Source organism: Astatotilapia calliptera, chromosome 3, assembly GCF_964374335.1.
Source record: "Astatotilapia calliptera chromosome 3, fAstCal68.1, whole genome shotgun sequence".
Taxonomy (NCBI): domain Eukaryota; kingdom Metazoa; phylum Chordata; class Actinopteri; order Cichliformes; family Cichlidae; genus Astatotilapia; species Astatotilapia calliptera.
The window spans coordinates 10351311-10364105 of NC_137424.1; the positions used below are offsets into that span (position 1 = coordinate 10351311).

Here is a 12795-nt window from a genome sequence, read left to right on the forward strand (position 1 = left end):
GTCAACTGTTTGGACCACTTTTGAACTTTCAACATACCTTGTTGAGGCATCTGAACTGCCCAGAAAACAACGAGCTTGCAACTACTGAACAGAGCAGGTGTGCAGCATTCTGCACAAGTATACAAAAATGTTAGAGAACAGTAAATAAGTTTTTTTATATATCAAAATTAGTAGGCAAAGGACATTTCTTACTTTCCTTTCGTCTCTCAATGACAAGGTGCAGGTATGCATCAATGACCTGTTTTGAATAATCAGAGTTTATACAACAACAGCAACAATCTTTGAAGTAACTGCTTGAGTGCTGTACACAAAAACATCTAAAGGAATAGAATTGCTGATAAAGGTTCTTTCTGCATATACTGAAACTGGATATTATGGTGTCACAGATGTCACAACATCTGTGTTGTGGTTGATAACATTTTTTCCTGTTGAAGTGAATGGGTGAAACCTTAGAGTTTTGCAATATAAACCCCCCGACCTACCCGCACATTTTAAACTATTAATGGTCTCTGCACTGCAAATGCTTCAGAAGGAGCAGAACCTCGAAATCAGAATCAATAATGATAAGTTCTCTTACCTCATCAGAAACCACCGTGACCCCTGCAGTGTTCGAAAAGAGGAATCAAATAACTTTTATCTTCCAACAACTGACTCCAGGCGCCCAGTATCCTTTGCACGCCATAGCCTCTTTACTAAAAGAAAAATATGATAAGTTAGCTCAGGCATGCATGAGATTTTTAGTGGATAAGCTGGGTAAAGGCCGACGGGCCACAACAGGAAAAAAGTCAATACAATAGGCATGCATTTACACGCAGAGAAATAGGAAAGGTACAGCGGGTGGGCAAAATAGAAAATTACTGACAGGCAGATCCATTTCTAGACTTCTACAAGCTCAGTGCACTTTGCATGTTTCTTTATATCCAATATGAGTTGAAGACTGCAAAATGCAAACAAAGTCATGCAACAGTCAATCAAGTTGCAACGTCAAACTGGCAGCAAATGACCAATGGGTCAAAAAGAGTTGTTCACTATGCCACCTTCATTTTCTAAGCTTTATTTCCGGGAGGGAAGTTCTTGTTCATGTGTTTCTGGTCCTGGAACACAATTAAACTCCTTGTGGGAGCAACAACTGTTGTCAGCCGTTTTGGGTGCATAATGAATAACAGAGGGTCTGGTATCCTCTGGACTTTGCTGGCACTGAGGGTTAGCAGTAGGATGGCAGGGGGGCATCTTCAGGTCTGTGCTGCTGTTCACTGTCTGACTGTGAGTTGGGTATTTTTCATTGTCACTGATATTTACATGGTGGCTTCTTCTGTACAGCTTGATATGGTCAATGCTTTAGTGATTTCTTAAAGTTGCTCCTTCCGTGTTTTTTTTTTAAATCTCACACATTTGCCAGCGATGTCTTGAATGGTGTAGGGTCCTGTAAAAATCTGGATCAAGTCTTCCTCCCTTCCTTCCACGTTTCCTCATGTTCAAAAGAAGAACTTCATCTCCAACGCTGTACACAAAGTTTCTGTACTTCTGGACTTGTCTAGCATAGGCTTCCTTTTGTAAGTCTTGGGACTTTGCCATCTTTTCCTCTACAGTTTTTTTTTAACTTCTTGTAGAAGATACAAAGTCACCGTAACTCGACTCCTCAGGGAGAATGATGGAGGACAGCTAAAATTTTCACATTTTAAATCACAATTAAAATCATAATGGCAAATAATGCATTTGAAACATGAACTGAAAATCCGAACTATAATAACTCATGTTTAAAAGTAAATATACTATTATAAAGCTTTGATCACAGAAAGCCACAAAGATAGACTCCTATCATTTTGTGTATAGTCACTTTTTACTCTTGATACACTTCCATAGGTGAACACATACTGAAAGGTCTCCTCAACATTTATTACTTTACATAAAGATACAAACATAAAGTAGTAACTAGTCACTTACTTTATCTTTAAAATGTGTCTTGCATATAGAAGTTAAGCAGAGAAGATTAAAGCTGCAGCTAATATCAGTATGCACACTTTCCAATTAAGATTACATTTAATTCATGCATTATCACATGCATGGTGGTGGTCAGAGGGCCCGGTGGCGCCAGTGTCCGGCAGCCTCGCCTCTGTCAGTGTGCCCCAGGGTGGCTGTGGCTACAATGTAGCTGCCATCACCAGTGTGTGAATGGGTGGATGACTGGATATGTAAAGCTCTTTGGGGTCCTTGGGGACTGAGTATACATTAAACGCTGGAGAGATTATATCTCTCGGCTGGCCTGGGAACGCCTTGGTGTTCCCCCGGATAAGCTGGAGGAGGTGGCTGGGAAGAGGGAGGTCTGGGCCTCTTTGCTTAGGCTGCTGCCCCCGCGACCCGGCCTCGGATAAAGCGGATGAAGATGGATGGATGGACTTTAATTATTAAACATTCGCACATAAATAAGTGACGTCATATTCAGTACTTTTGACAGTTCACTCTTCGGCTGCTCCATCTTACTAGGGAAATTCCATATACATAATTGTAATTTCAAAACTCAACCCCATCATTTAATTTGTTTTTGATTGAAATTGAATATTACTTAAACTCTCTTAAATTAACTTCCAATAAAAAAAGGTTTATCATTGATTGAAATTCATTCAGAAATGTTTAACGAATGAGCTGTCACAACTTTCAAGTACAAAGTTGTTATGAAGTCTGTCACATTCCCCCCTTTTTCTTTCTTTTTTCTTTTTTATCCTTTATTTATTTATCCTTCTTATTTCACTGCACTGTATATTGTTACTCTTATTTGCCTTATATGTCTACTGTACAAACTGAACTGGAATGACTGACTGTTCGCTTTATAATTTCAATAAAGTTTGGAAGAAAAAACAAACCTCTTCGGCCGCTCCCTTCTCATCATGTTTCTAGGATGGAGCCGTTTGGAATAATGCCGCCCTCTGCTGGACAGATATCGTATTGTCCCTGAGTCCTTCTGATCCTCAGCACTTTCTATCAGGAGACAACGCACCCAGGTCCCATTTGACGTTGTTCACTTGATGTTCTGAAGCCCAGTACGGACCTTAACACGGGCTCCATGTGGACATATTAGATTAAATGTTTTTTAAGACCAGTTTCTTGAATTACATGACGGTGTGATTTTTATTTTGTGCTTTTAGTGCAGAGAGAGTCTCTGTGGAGGTTGGATGTTCTCCCCGTGTTTGTGTGGGTCCTCTCAGGGGACTCTGGCTTCCTCCCACAGTTCACACACATTCAGGTAGTGGGGTTAGGTTAACTGGTGAATAAGTGTGAGCGTGAACGGTCGTCTGTCTCCTCACCCTGTGTTAGCTGGGATCCACTCCAGCTCGTACATGCCCGTCAGGCACCGTCCTCATACCTGTTCTGGTAAATCCAGTCCTGGAGGACACAGCTCACCTGGAATCTGTGTTCATGTTATAAAATGTTACATTTCATTAGAAGTTGGTTGTATTCCAGTTTTATGTTGCAGTTTTCACTTTTGAAAGGGAAGGTTAGTCCAGCTCAGTCAGATGCTGAATGCTCTCTTTCAGTACGTTGTTGTATTAAACGATGACTCAGCAGACGACACATTGTAGCCATGTTAAAAATCATGCAACAGACCCTTGGTCACGATGTCGTTGTGGGGATGTCTAAAGGCTGGGTTCCTTCTAATAACTGTAACAAGTGTTTATGGCGCTCCTTGTGATGCTGGGTCAAAGTTCAGCCTCTGAAGACCTCGACGTGTTTGAAGTTATCCACAGGCTGCGAGGTCCACTTCAAAGGTGTTCTATGTTAGATGTTGGTCAGGTTAATCAAAATGGAAACTGTTGAACGTTTCAGAAGTTTACACATTAACCAACATGGTCCAGCACTAAACATCGTAAAGCCTTTAGTTTATGGAGAGAGGATGCTGCCATCAAATTCAAAATGGGCTAATATTTTTCTTTAAATGTTTCATTTTCTCACTTTGTTTAAAATACTGGTTTATAGGATTTGCAAATGATTGAATTCTGTTTTTAATCATATTTAACACAGCGGATCAAACGTGGGGAAGTGGGTGTTATATTCAGATTGTGGGATACATTTAGGAAAATGTAAAACTTTTGATGTTAATGTTGTTTATTTGCAGGGTTTAAAAATAAATGTGTTTACTGTTTGAAAATCATACTTGGCCTTCTACTCTTCATGGCTACTTAACCAAGCTAACAGGGTGGACAGTCTGAGGAGCTGGGAAAGAAAAGCGTCTGAACTGCTTTAAGTGTCTTGAAGATGTTTTATTCAAGAAGTTTCTTCAGTTTTTGTTTTTTAATAAACACCATATACACATTTAAGTTCAGGTTTTAGCAGAAATAACACGTTACAGTTAGCATGTAAGAGATTTGGGAGAAAATTCTTTACAAAAACATAATTTACAAGAAACTTTTATTTGTGACATACGTATCCATTGACATATAAAAGACAATTGAACAAAGGCTAACTAACATCTGGGCAATAAAACAGAATGGAACAGAGAATATTAGTATTTATACATATATAAAACTCTCTGTGACGACCTTTACAATGTTTTTGCAGGTGGAATGAGAGACATGAATAAAGTGCAATATGCAGTAAATGGAACAATGTGCATTGATGTTACAGATCGTGAAAAGTATTGAAGTGAATTTGTTCATAACAAGCAAAAATCAAATATGTTTGAAACTGACCACTAAATGCTAACCAGAGGTGTCAAAAGTGCACATTCTTACTAAAGTTTAGATGCCTCGGGGGTCTGACCGTTGTTGTAGCACTAATAAAGTGCCAACGTAATCAGTGTAAGCAAACTAGATGAGTCCTACAATTATATAATTATTAACAGCAAATTTAGACATGAAAGACTCTGTACCAACCTTTACGATCCACTTGCAAGGTTTCCACAGTCGATGATCCATGCAGGAACGTATTTCCACCTACCATGGAGGTCACGTGTTTCCGGTTACTGTGGAGCTCCCCAGTGGCTGCAGCCAGACCCTTCTAGGTTAGTGTGGAGGTCGCAATATTAGCACCATTAGCAGGACACTGTGTGTTGCAAATGTTGGTAAATCAGTTTGTGCACATAACTGAAATGTTCCCCTCTCGATGTTTAGCACTTTGACAAAGGAGCAAAGAGAAATTCCCACGTCTTCCACACAGTTTTCTCTGTGTGAACACAGACAGTGTTTCTTGTACCCAGTTTGTAGGAGCTGGGATTGGACTCCACCACAGCAGCCTCTGTGTGGGATAGATGCAGTGCTCTGTAGTATAAAGCACTCTGTCAGTGAGCTGGACTCTCCAAACCAGCAGTCATCGTCTAACATCTGCCTTCTTCAGCTGTAACCGTGTGTTTCTCTTGTAAACTTGGCTCTGATCATATGTGCTGTAATATTCCAGCTTTGCTTCCCGATCGTGCTGCACAGTCTGCACATGCTGGCCGGCTCCCCCAAGCTGAGAGCAGTGGGACTGCGCCTCATGACCGCTCTGTGGAAAAAACAGGTTTGCAATAATAACGCATTACTATAAATGTCATATTCATGTGTTCAAAGCTTCTGTTTGTCTTTGATTGTGTGCTGCTTTGGTCATGTCTGTAAGGACCGGGTCTACCCAGAGCTGCAGCGTCTAATGAGCCAGCAGGACAGCAGGGTGGTGCTGGGGAGGGATGCCCAGTGGGAGCAGATCCTGGCCAGGGCCGCCTGTGTCAGGGACATCTGCAGAGAGAGGTGGGTCCTCCCATACTTACAGAAACAGTGGGCACTTCCTACATTCACTGGTTCATTCATTCAGTGGACTTTGCATGCACAGTGCAGACAGTGTGTGTCATGGTTCGGCTGTGTGGCAGGCAGGAGAGGACCCAAACGCAAACTCACGGAGACGAAACGTAAACTCAAAACCGCTTTAATGCTGGCATAAAGTGAAACACAAAAAACAGTACTAAACTAAACTAGGGAGACTAAAGCACAAGGAGCTACAGGGGGAAGAGGAAGAAAAATCACACAGCTATGAGGGAGACTACGACACTGACAAAGAGAAACACAGAGCTTAAATACACAGAGGGATAACGAGGGAATGAGACACAGAAGGGGAGCACAGTTGGGAGTAATCAGGCTGGGCGAGACAGGGACGCAAAACTAGAAACACTCACATGAGGCATGGACCTACAAAGTAAAACAGGAAACACACTGACTGAATTCTAAACATGCAACTTAACAGCAACAGGGGAGACAGAACATAGGAACACAGGGAAGCCATATGACAAAGCCAAAGAGCAAAACCTAAGATAACCATAACTGAGATCTAGGGAAACACGAAACACAAAGGACTCAAAACATAATCCATAATATAAAAACACGAGATCTCTCCAAAATGAAACAGGAAACATGAGAGGCAGACATGACAACATAAGACAACAGACATGAAACACACGAAGGGCAAGGGAGACTTCACAGGGGTTGAAAACACAAGGGGGAGCTAATAAGCAAATGAACATAGGAAACCTAATAAGCTTAAACATACACTATGAACATCAAAAGAACTGAAACTCAAAACACTGGGTCATAAGACCCAGGACCGTGACAGTGTGAGCTTCCAACACCAGGATTCTTCATCTTCCCTTCTAATGAGTAATAATCACTGACTGGACTCTTCATAGATGTTTCTGCTCAGCAAGCTGATGAAAGTTCAGAAAAATAGAAATATTTGTTTTTTCAGTCACATCAACTTTGCTTGTTAAGATAAATGAATGCACTTTGTAGCTTTGCAGTGAATGAAGCCTCAGCTCGACGCTCCACTGAGTCCCTGTTTCTCCAAAAATCAGCAGGAGTCCAGTTTTAAATATTTCCGTACAAATGTCCAGAGCAGCTACACGTGCCTGAATCCAGAAGGATCAAAGTCTTACAAAGTTCAGTTCAAACAGAGAGACTGAGAGGCAGCTAACTTCCTGTCTCTGCCAGACTATCAAAATAAAAGCATACATTTGAAGCAAAAGAAATCCAACTATGTCAGTCTGTAAGCACTGTTTCCCATATAATACAACTCTAAGCAAGTGAGCCATAACTTTATAGTTTTAACCTTTAACCCAAAAACTATGTTGATCATATAAACTCCACAAACTGCATCCAGGCTCCTGCACACGTCCTTTACATGTTAGCTGCTAGCTAATGCTTGTCAGTTTTTGTGAACTGGCCTTTATGTGTGTTGATGAAATAAAACGATGATTTTATTTGATTATTTCCTTTGTTCTAACCAGCTGGTGCACACTGTCCATCCTCCCGGGGCCTGTTACACCTGCTAACATGTACATGCAGCTTTTTTAGCAGCATTAGTGAAAACCTGGGAAACCCTCTGGATGGATGCTACAGTACAAATTTAGCAAATCATTGAGCTGTTTTGTTGTTTTCACAAATGCTTACGTTTGCTTTTATTGTAAAACATTTGCAGCCATAAGAGTTTGCAATGATAAGAAGCTGTGTTTGGCATTTACTTACTTACACGTGTCCTGGCACTTTTAATGCTTTTTTCTTAAATAAAAATGGTAACAAAATTAGAAGAAACACATTTCCCACTTTGTTCATGCTGATGTGTGTGTTAACCAGGCCTTACCAGCATGCAGGGGACATGGTGGCTAAACCTCCTTAGGAAACTCAACTCCTTTGGAGTCAGCACACCCATCATGATGACTTTTTACTACGTCTTCCTGGAAAGCATCATGACCTTCTCCATCAGCTGCTGGTTCCACTCCCTCAGCCTTCATACAGGAACAGACTGCAGCATCAGTGTGCTCTAAAATCATTGGCCTGCCTGTCAGAACTCTGGCAGGTTTTCATCGACAGGCAGCCAAAATCATCAACGACCCCTCTCACATTCTTCACCCTGCATTTCAATGGCTCCCCTCTGGGCGACGCCTCCGCTGCATTTCCTGCAGGACTGAGAGGAGGAGGAGCGCCACCTTTGTCCCCAAAGCAGCTCTGCTTTTTAACTCCAGCTGATAAGAACATTTCCCACACCAGAAACATAAACTACACTCTTATACTACCAACACTTTACTCACTTTTAGTCACTTACAGTTATTTATTCACCTTCAGTCACTTTAATTTTAAAACTGTATATATGTATTTATTATCTCACTCTTATTGTGCTTATCTTCAACGTCATGCTGCTCTGTTGTATGTTAATTGCCCCTTGGGATGAATAAAGTCTCTCTGATTCTGGTCTTGTTTTTTTTATATTGGTAGTTTGATAGGTTTTGTATTTGTTTTCTTTTACATCATATTAAAATGTATAAATATATAGATTTAAATATATTTGTGTATTCATGTCTGGATTGTGTTTGGTTTTCTTTTATTTATTTCTGCAGTGGTTGTTGTGTATTACTATTTAGATTGTCTTTTTTCCATTATTGTAATTGTGTATAAAGTTTGATTTGAATGAAAGTTGCACTCAAATGCTTTCAGTGTTGCTGTGTTGAGTGTTTTCATGTTTAATGTTTGTATGGAAGACACAGAAAGACATTCGGCTAAAGAAATCTGTGCTAGAGTGACTTTAAAACAATAAATAAACAGAATGTAAATAATGATGTTTAGTATTTGAGATGGAAGCTGTTTCTACAGGATCCTGATGGACACTCAAAGGTTTATAAAATGTTCTCATTAGTTGTTTGCAGCAGAATATCAACCGATGTGAACCAAAACAACAAAAGTGTGTGAGACTACAGATTCTAGAATCAGAACTGCTGATTTCATTACTCTGAACTTTTAAAGGCAGGTTTTGTATCTGAGAGCAGGGACACTTGCTGTGTTCAGTGTGACTCGTCTCTGCAGAAGGTCAGGGCTCTGATAGTTGCAGTTAGCGGGTGACTTACTGGGCAGGTGGATCCTGAGTGTCTGTTGGAGTCAGGGTTCATTATGGTCCTGGTCAGTGTTGGTCAAGTTACTTGAAAAAAGTAATCAGTAATTAATTACTGATTACTCCCCCCAAAAAGTAATCCCGTTACTTTACTGATTACTTATTTTCAAAAGTAATTAATTACTTAGTTACTTAGTTACTTAGTTACTTTTTAAAAACACGATTTACAACCTGAAGAGGTGATAAAGTGATAGATCTTTCAGCCCAATTCTACTTTTTCTACATAATCCATCATACAAAATGTAATCAAATGGAAAAGTCTCTTTTTTTAACTTGTTTTATCAGTTTTAATCTTTTAACTTTATGCATCAAGCAAAACATTTAATTATATGCAACATTCTCTGACTTGAATAAATTAGTTTAACATTTAAACCTATTTTCTACACATTCCAGCACATAAAATAAAATATTTTTTGTGTTTTCACTCACTCTTTCAAACAGATGCAAGTAAAACACAGCAGAAAATAAATAAAGTCAAAGACTCAGCGGTCCTTTTGCTCTATTTTCACCTGTAAAGCAGGAGCAGGGTAGGCGGAGGGTTACCCTGGTGTAGGTGTGCTGCGGTCAGTTGAAGAATCTGCGCGAGTGTCTCTGTGAGTTTCCCATCACGTCGTAGCTACTCGGTGCTTGCTCGGAAGTTTAGGGGTTTTTTTCGCTGTAAAAAGAAGTTTTCTTCCCACGCACGATGGACGTTAATGTTTTTGTCACTTTTTATGGAATCAAACTCAAAGTAAGGTCAGTGCTTCCACACTTTAAACGCTGCACGCTCATACTCTCTCCTGTACTCGATATATTATCCATTGTTGATCTGCACACAGCTGCTGTCACCAACGTCGCACTTGCTTACGTCACTGTCATGAGACATTCTCGCAAAAAAAATCACGGTTTTAGTAACGCAGTAACGCAGCGTTCCTACGGGAAAGTAACGGTAATCTAATTACCGATTTTGCAATAGTAATCCCTTACTTTACTCGTTACTTGAAAAAAGTAATCAGATTACAGTAACGCGTTACAAGTAACGCGTTACTGCCCATCTCTGGTCCTGGTTGCTACTGGAAATAAAGAAACAAAAGGAGGGTGTGTTGTTCAGGAAGTACAGACTGTAGCTCAGCAGGTAGAATTACTAACTGGAAGGTTGGAGGTTTGATCCCTGGCTGCTCCAGTCTGCACGCCACGGTATCCTTGGGCAAGATGTGGAACCCAGACTTGCTCTCCGATGCATCCATCATAGTGTCATTGTTAGAAAAAGAAGTGCTTGTGTGAATGAAGCACGCTGTATAAAATGCTTTGACTGCTCATACAGAAAAGCAGCTCATAAGAACCGGTTCATTTTCCAGATAATTCCACTATTAAGACAACAGACATTTGGGAGGCTTTCTCTGAGAGTAACACTGAAAGTCTTGCTGCTCCTCCACAAAATGAACTTCAGATTAAAGACACAGCTCAGCTAAACACAACTCAAACTAATCTACACTATTTTTCTTTATTACGCAGCGTTTTTATAACTATTTCCAGATGTTTCTAAAGATGAAAACAGAATTAAACTCCAGCCTGATGCGTTTCTGAGGTTCCTGACTCTGACCGTCCCTCAAACGCCTCTCTGGGCGTTTCCTTCCGTCGCTTTTACTTTCGCTTTCGTGAATGTTGTGGCGCAGTTGATCGTCTCCATGTTAAGGTAACGTTAGCAGTCTGTACTGTTTTCCTGGCTGACATCAGCTGTGTGCAGCTTAGTTTCAGCATAAATCTGCTTCGTTTTATGTGAGATCAGAGTCTGGGAACGAGACAGAAACAGTTGATGATCAGCAGCTGAACTCGATGTTACTGTGGATCCACTGACTGATGTCTGTAGGCAGCTTCTCCTGCCTCCATCAGTCTGTTACGGAAGCCCGTTTCCGCCACAAAAAAGGATCCATTCTCGAAATTTCGACTTATAACTCGAAAATGTTGAGAAAAGTAGCTCGAAATTTCGAGTTAGTTCTGCCAATCAGTAATCCAGCTACAATGCGCACTCAAACCCGCATCGCAACAAATCGGCGCTTTCGAGAGTACGTTAGCTGATATTAACGCCATGTGATTCAGCTAATAACAGAAGGATTTCATCATTTGTGAAGCCACACAGACAATAATCAGCGACTTGTGCATTTATGACTGGCTGTAATTCTGGTGTCTTAGCTGTAGCATTTGTAGCTGAGGGCTTCAGCTTCCGGGTTAGAAGGAAATTACGTCATTCACGTAAATGACTGATTGACAGCACTAACTCTTAATTTTGAGTTAGTTTTTTCAAAATTCCAAGTTAATAAGTCGAAATTACGATAAAATAAGTCGAAATTTCGAGTTCTGGATCCTTCTTTTTTTTAGTGACGCAAACGGGCTTCCAGTGTGTGGATGTTGTTTAACTGCTGACAGTGAGACAGGCTGTCCTAAGAGTCGCTGCCAACACTTCATCTATAAAATGCATTTCTCTGCTCGTTCGCTATAGTCTGCTGTCGTATTTGTATGCAGGTTATTTTCAGTTTAACTGCTGATGTTCATTCGTGTATTGTAGGTGAATGCGTTGATGATTGATCATAAATTAGTAAACTGGCCGTTTTTGCTCAATAATTCCTGTTTCATGTTCAAACCGTCAGACAGAAACTCTGCGTTTGTTTTTATGTTCTTCAGCCTGTTGTTCTTGAGGTAATCTGTGATGCGTTCAATGACCCTCCACATGCTCTGAGGCTCATTTGAAGAGAAACAGAACTTCATCTTTAGAGCATAAGTGGGTTTTTGCCCTCTTTATGCCCGCGGTCAGGCTCTGTTTATTGTAGTATAACACTCATAGGACACAGTGACCCGCTGCACACACACTGCACACACACTGCACACACACTGCACACACACTGCACACACACTGCACACACACTGCACACACACTGCACACAATGACAGCTGCAGAGTTTGTGTCTGATGTATTAAGTATGAAACACTGTTGGGCTAAAATCTGGTCAGAATGAATCCAGGTGCAGGTGTGTCAGTTTAGGACCACTGGACTAACATCCAAGTGCTCACAATATAAAGTGTATTCTGTAGTAACATCCTGGTGTTGCAGCAACAGTCCCACATGGAAACGTCAACACTCAAACTCAAAATCTCTTTTTGTCAACAATAAAATGACAGCAGACCAATTTGAACAAAGTTGGTAAAAAGCTTCAGAAAATAGTAAAATATTAAAAAGTGTCTTGATGCTCAATCATCCAGTAAATCCCCAAAGAGTTGATTCTGTTCATCTGGACGTTTTCAGCAGCATGGATCAGTGTGAGGACAGAGAGGAGGGAGTCCCTCCCTCTAAAAGCAGTCTGTGTGGGGAACATGAGAGCCAGACCAAAGCTCAGAGGTGAGATGACCATCTCTAACTGTCCATGACTCTTCTCCATGTCACAGCTCAGCACTCACATCACTGCTCCATCATTATTCACACTCATACCTCTGTGTGTGTTGTTTTAAAGCCCAGAGCTGTGGGGCGTACCAGGCTCAGCTGGACATAACCCTGAAACTAATCCAGAGCCTGGACCTGAACCCAGCTGTGTTTCCTTAAAGAGCAACATGTCGAAGGATATCGGTGCTTTGCTTCAAACACAGTGTAGGGAGGAGCTTCCACTCAGGTGTTTCAGGTGTTGCTGGATGGAGGAGGACAAATAGTTTTTCCCTTCAGTGACACTTCAGCAGCTCAATGTTCTGGGAGATGTTTGTCTTTATGAAGGTTTATGGATTCTTGTTCTTACTTTGGTTAAACTGAGCAATACATTTTCCATCTAACATTTAAAGTAAATTTCCAGGTGAATAAAAGATCTGCAGCTGCAGCCTCTGTATTGTATGATGCTGCAGAATGCTGTGGTAGCTGTTTGGTTCCGGGTGCCTCTC

General features: G+C 40.8%; 1 long non-coding RNA gene across 1 annotated transcript in view; it reads left to right on the plus strand.

Moving 5' to 3' along the window:
* Window positions 1-10500: 10500 nt before the first annotated feature.
* Window positions 10501-12795, plus strand: part of LOC145419302 (uncharacterized) — a 134834-nt gene continuing 132539 nt past the window's right edge. The window contains exon 1 of the long non-coding RNA XR_013905823.1: window positions 10501-10570. This is a non-coding gene — a long non-coding RNA (uncharacterized LOC145419302). The remainder of the gene's footprint in view (window positions 10571-12795) is intronic.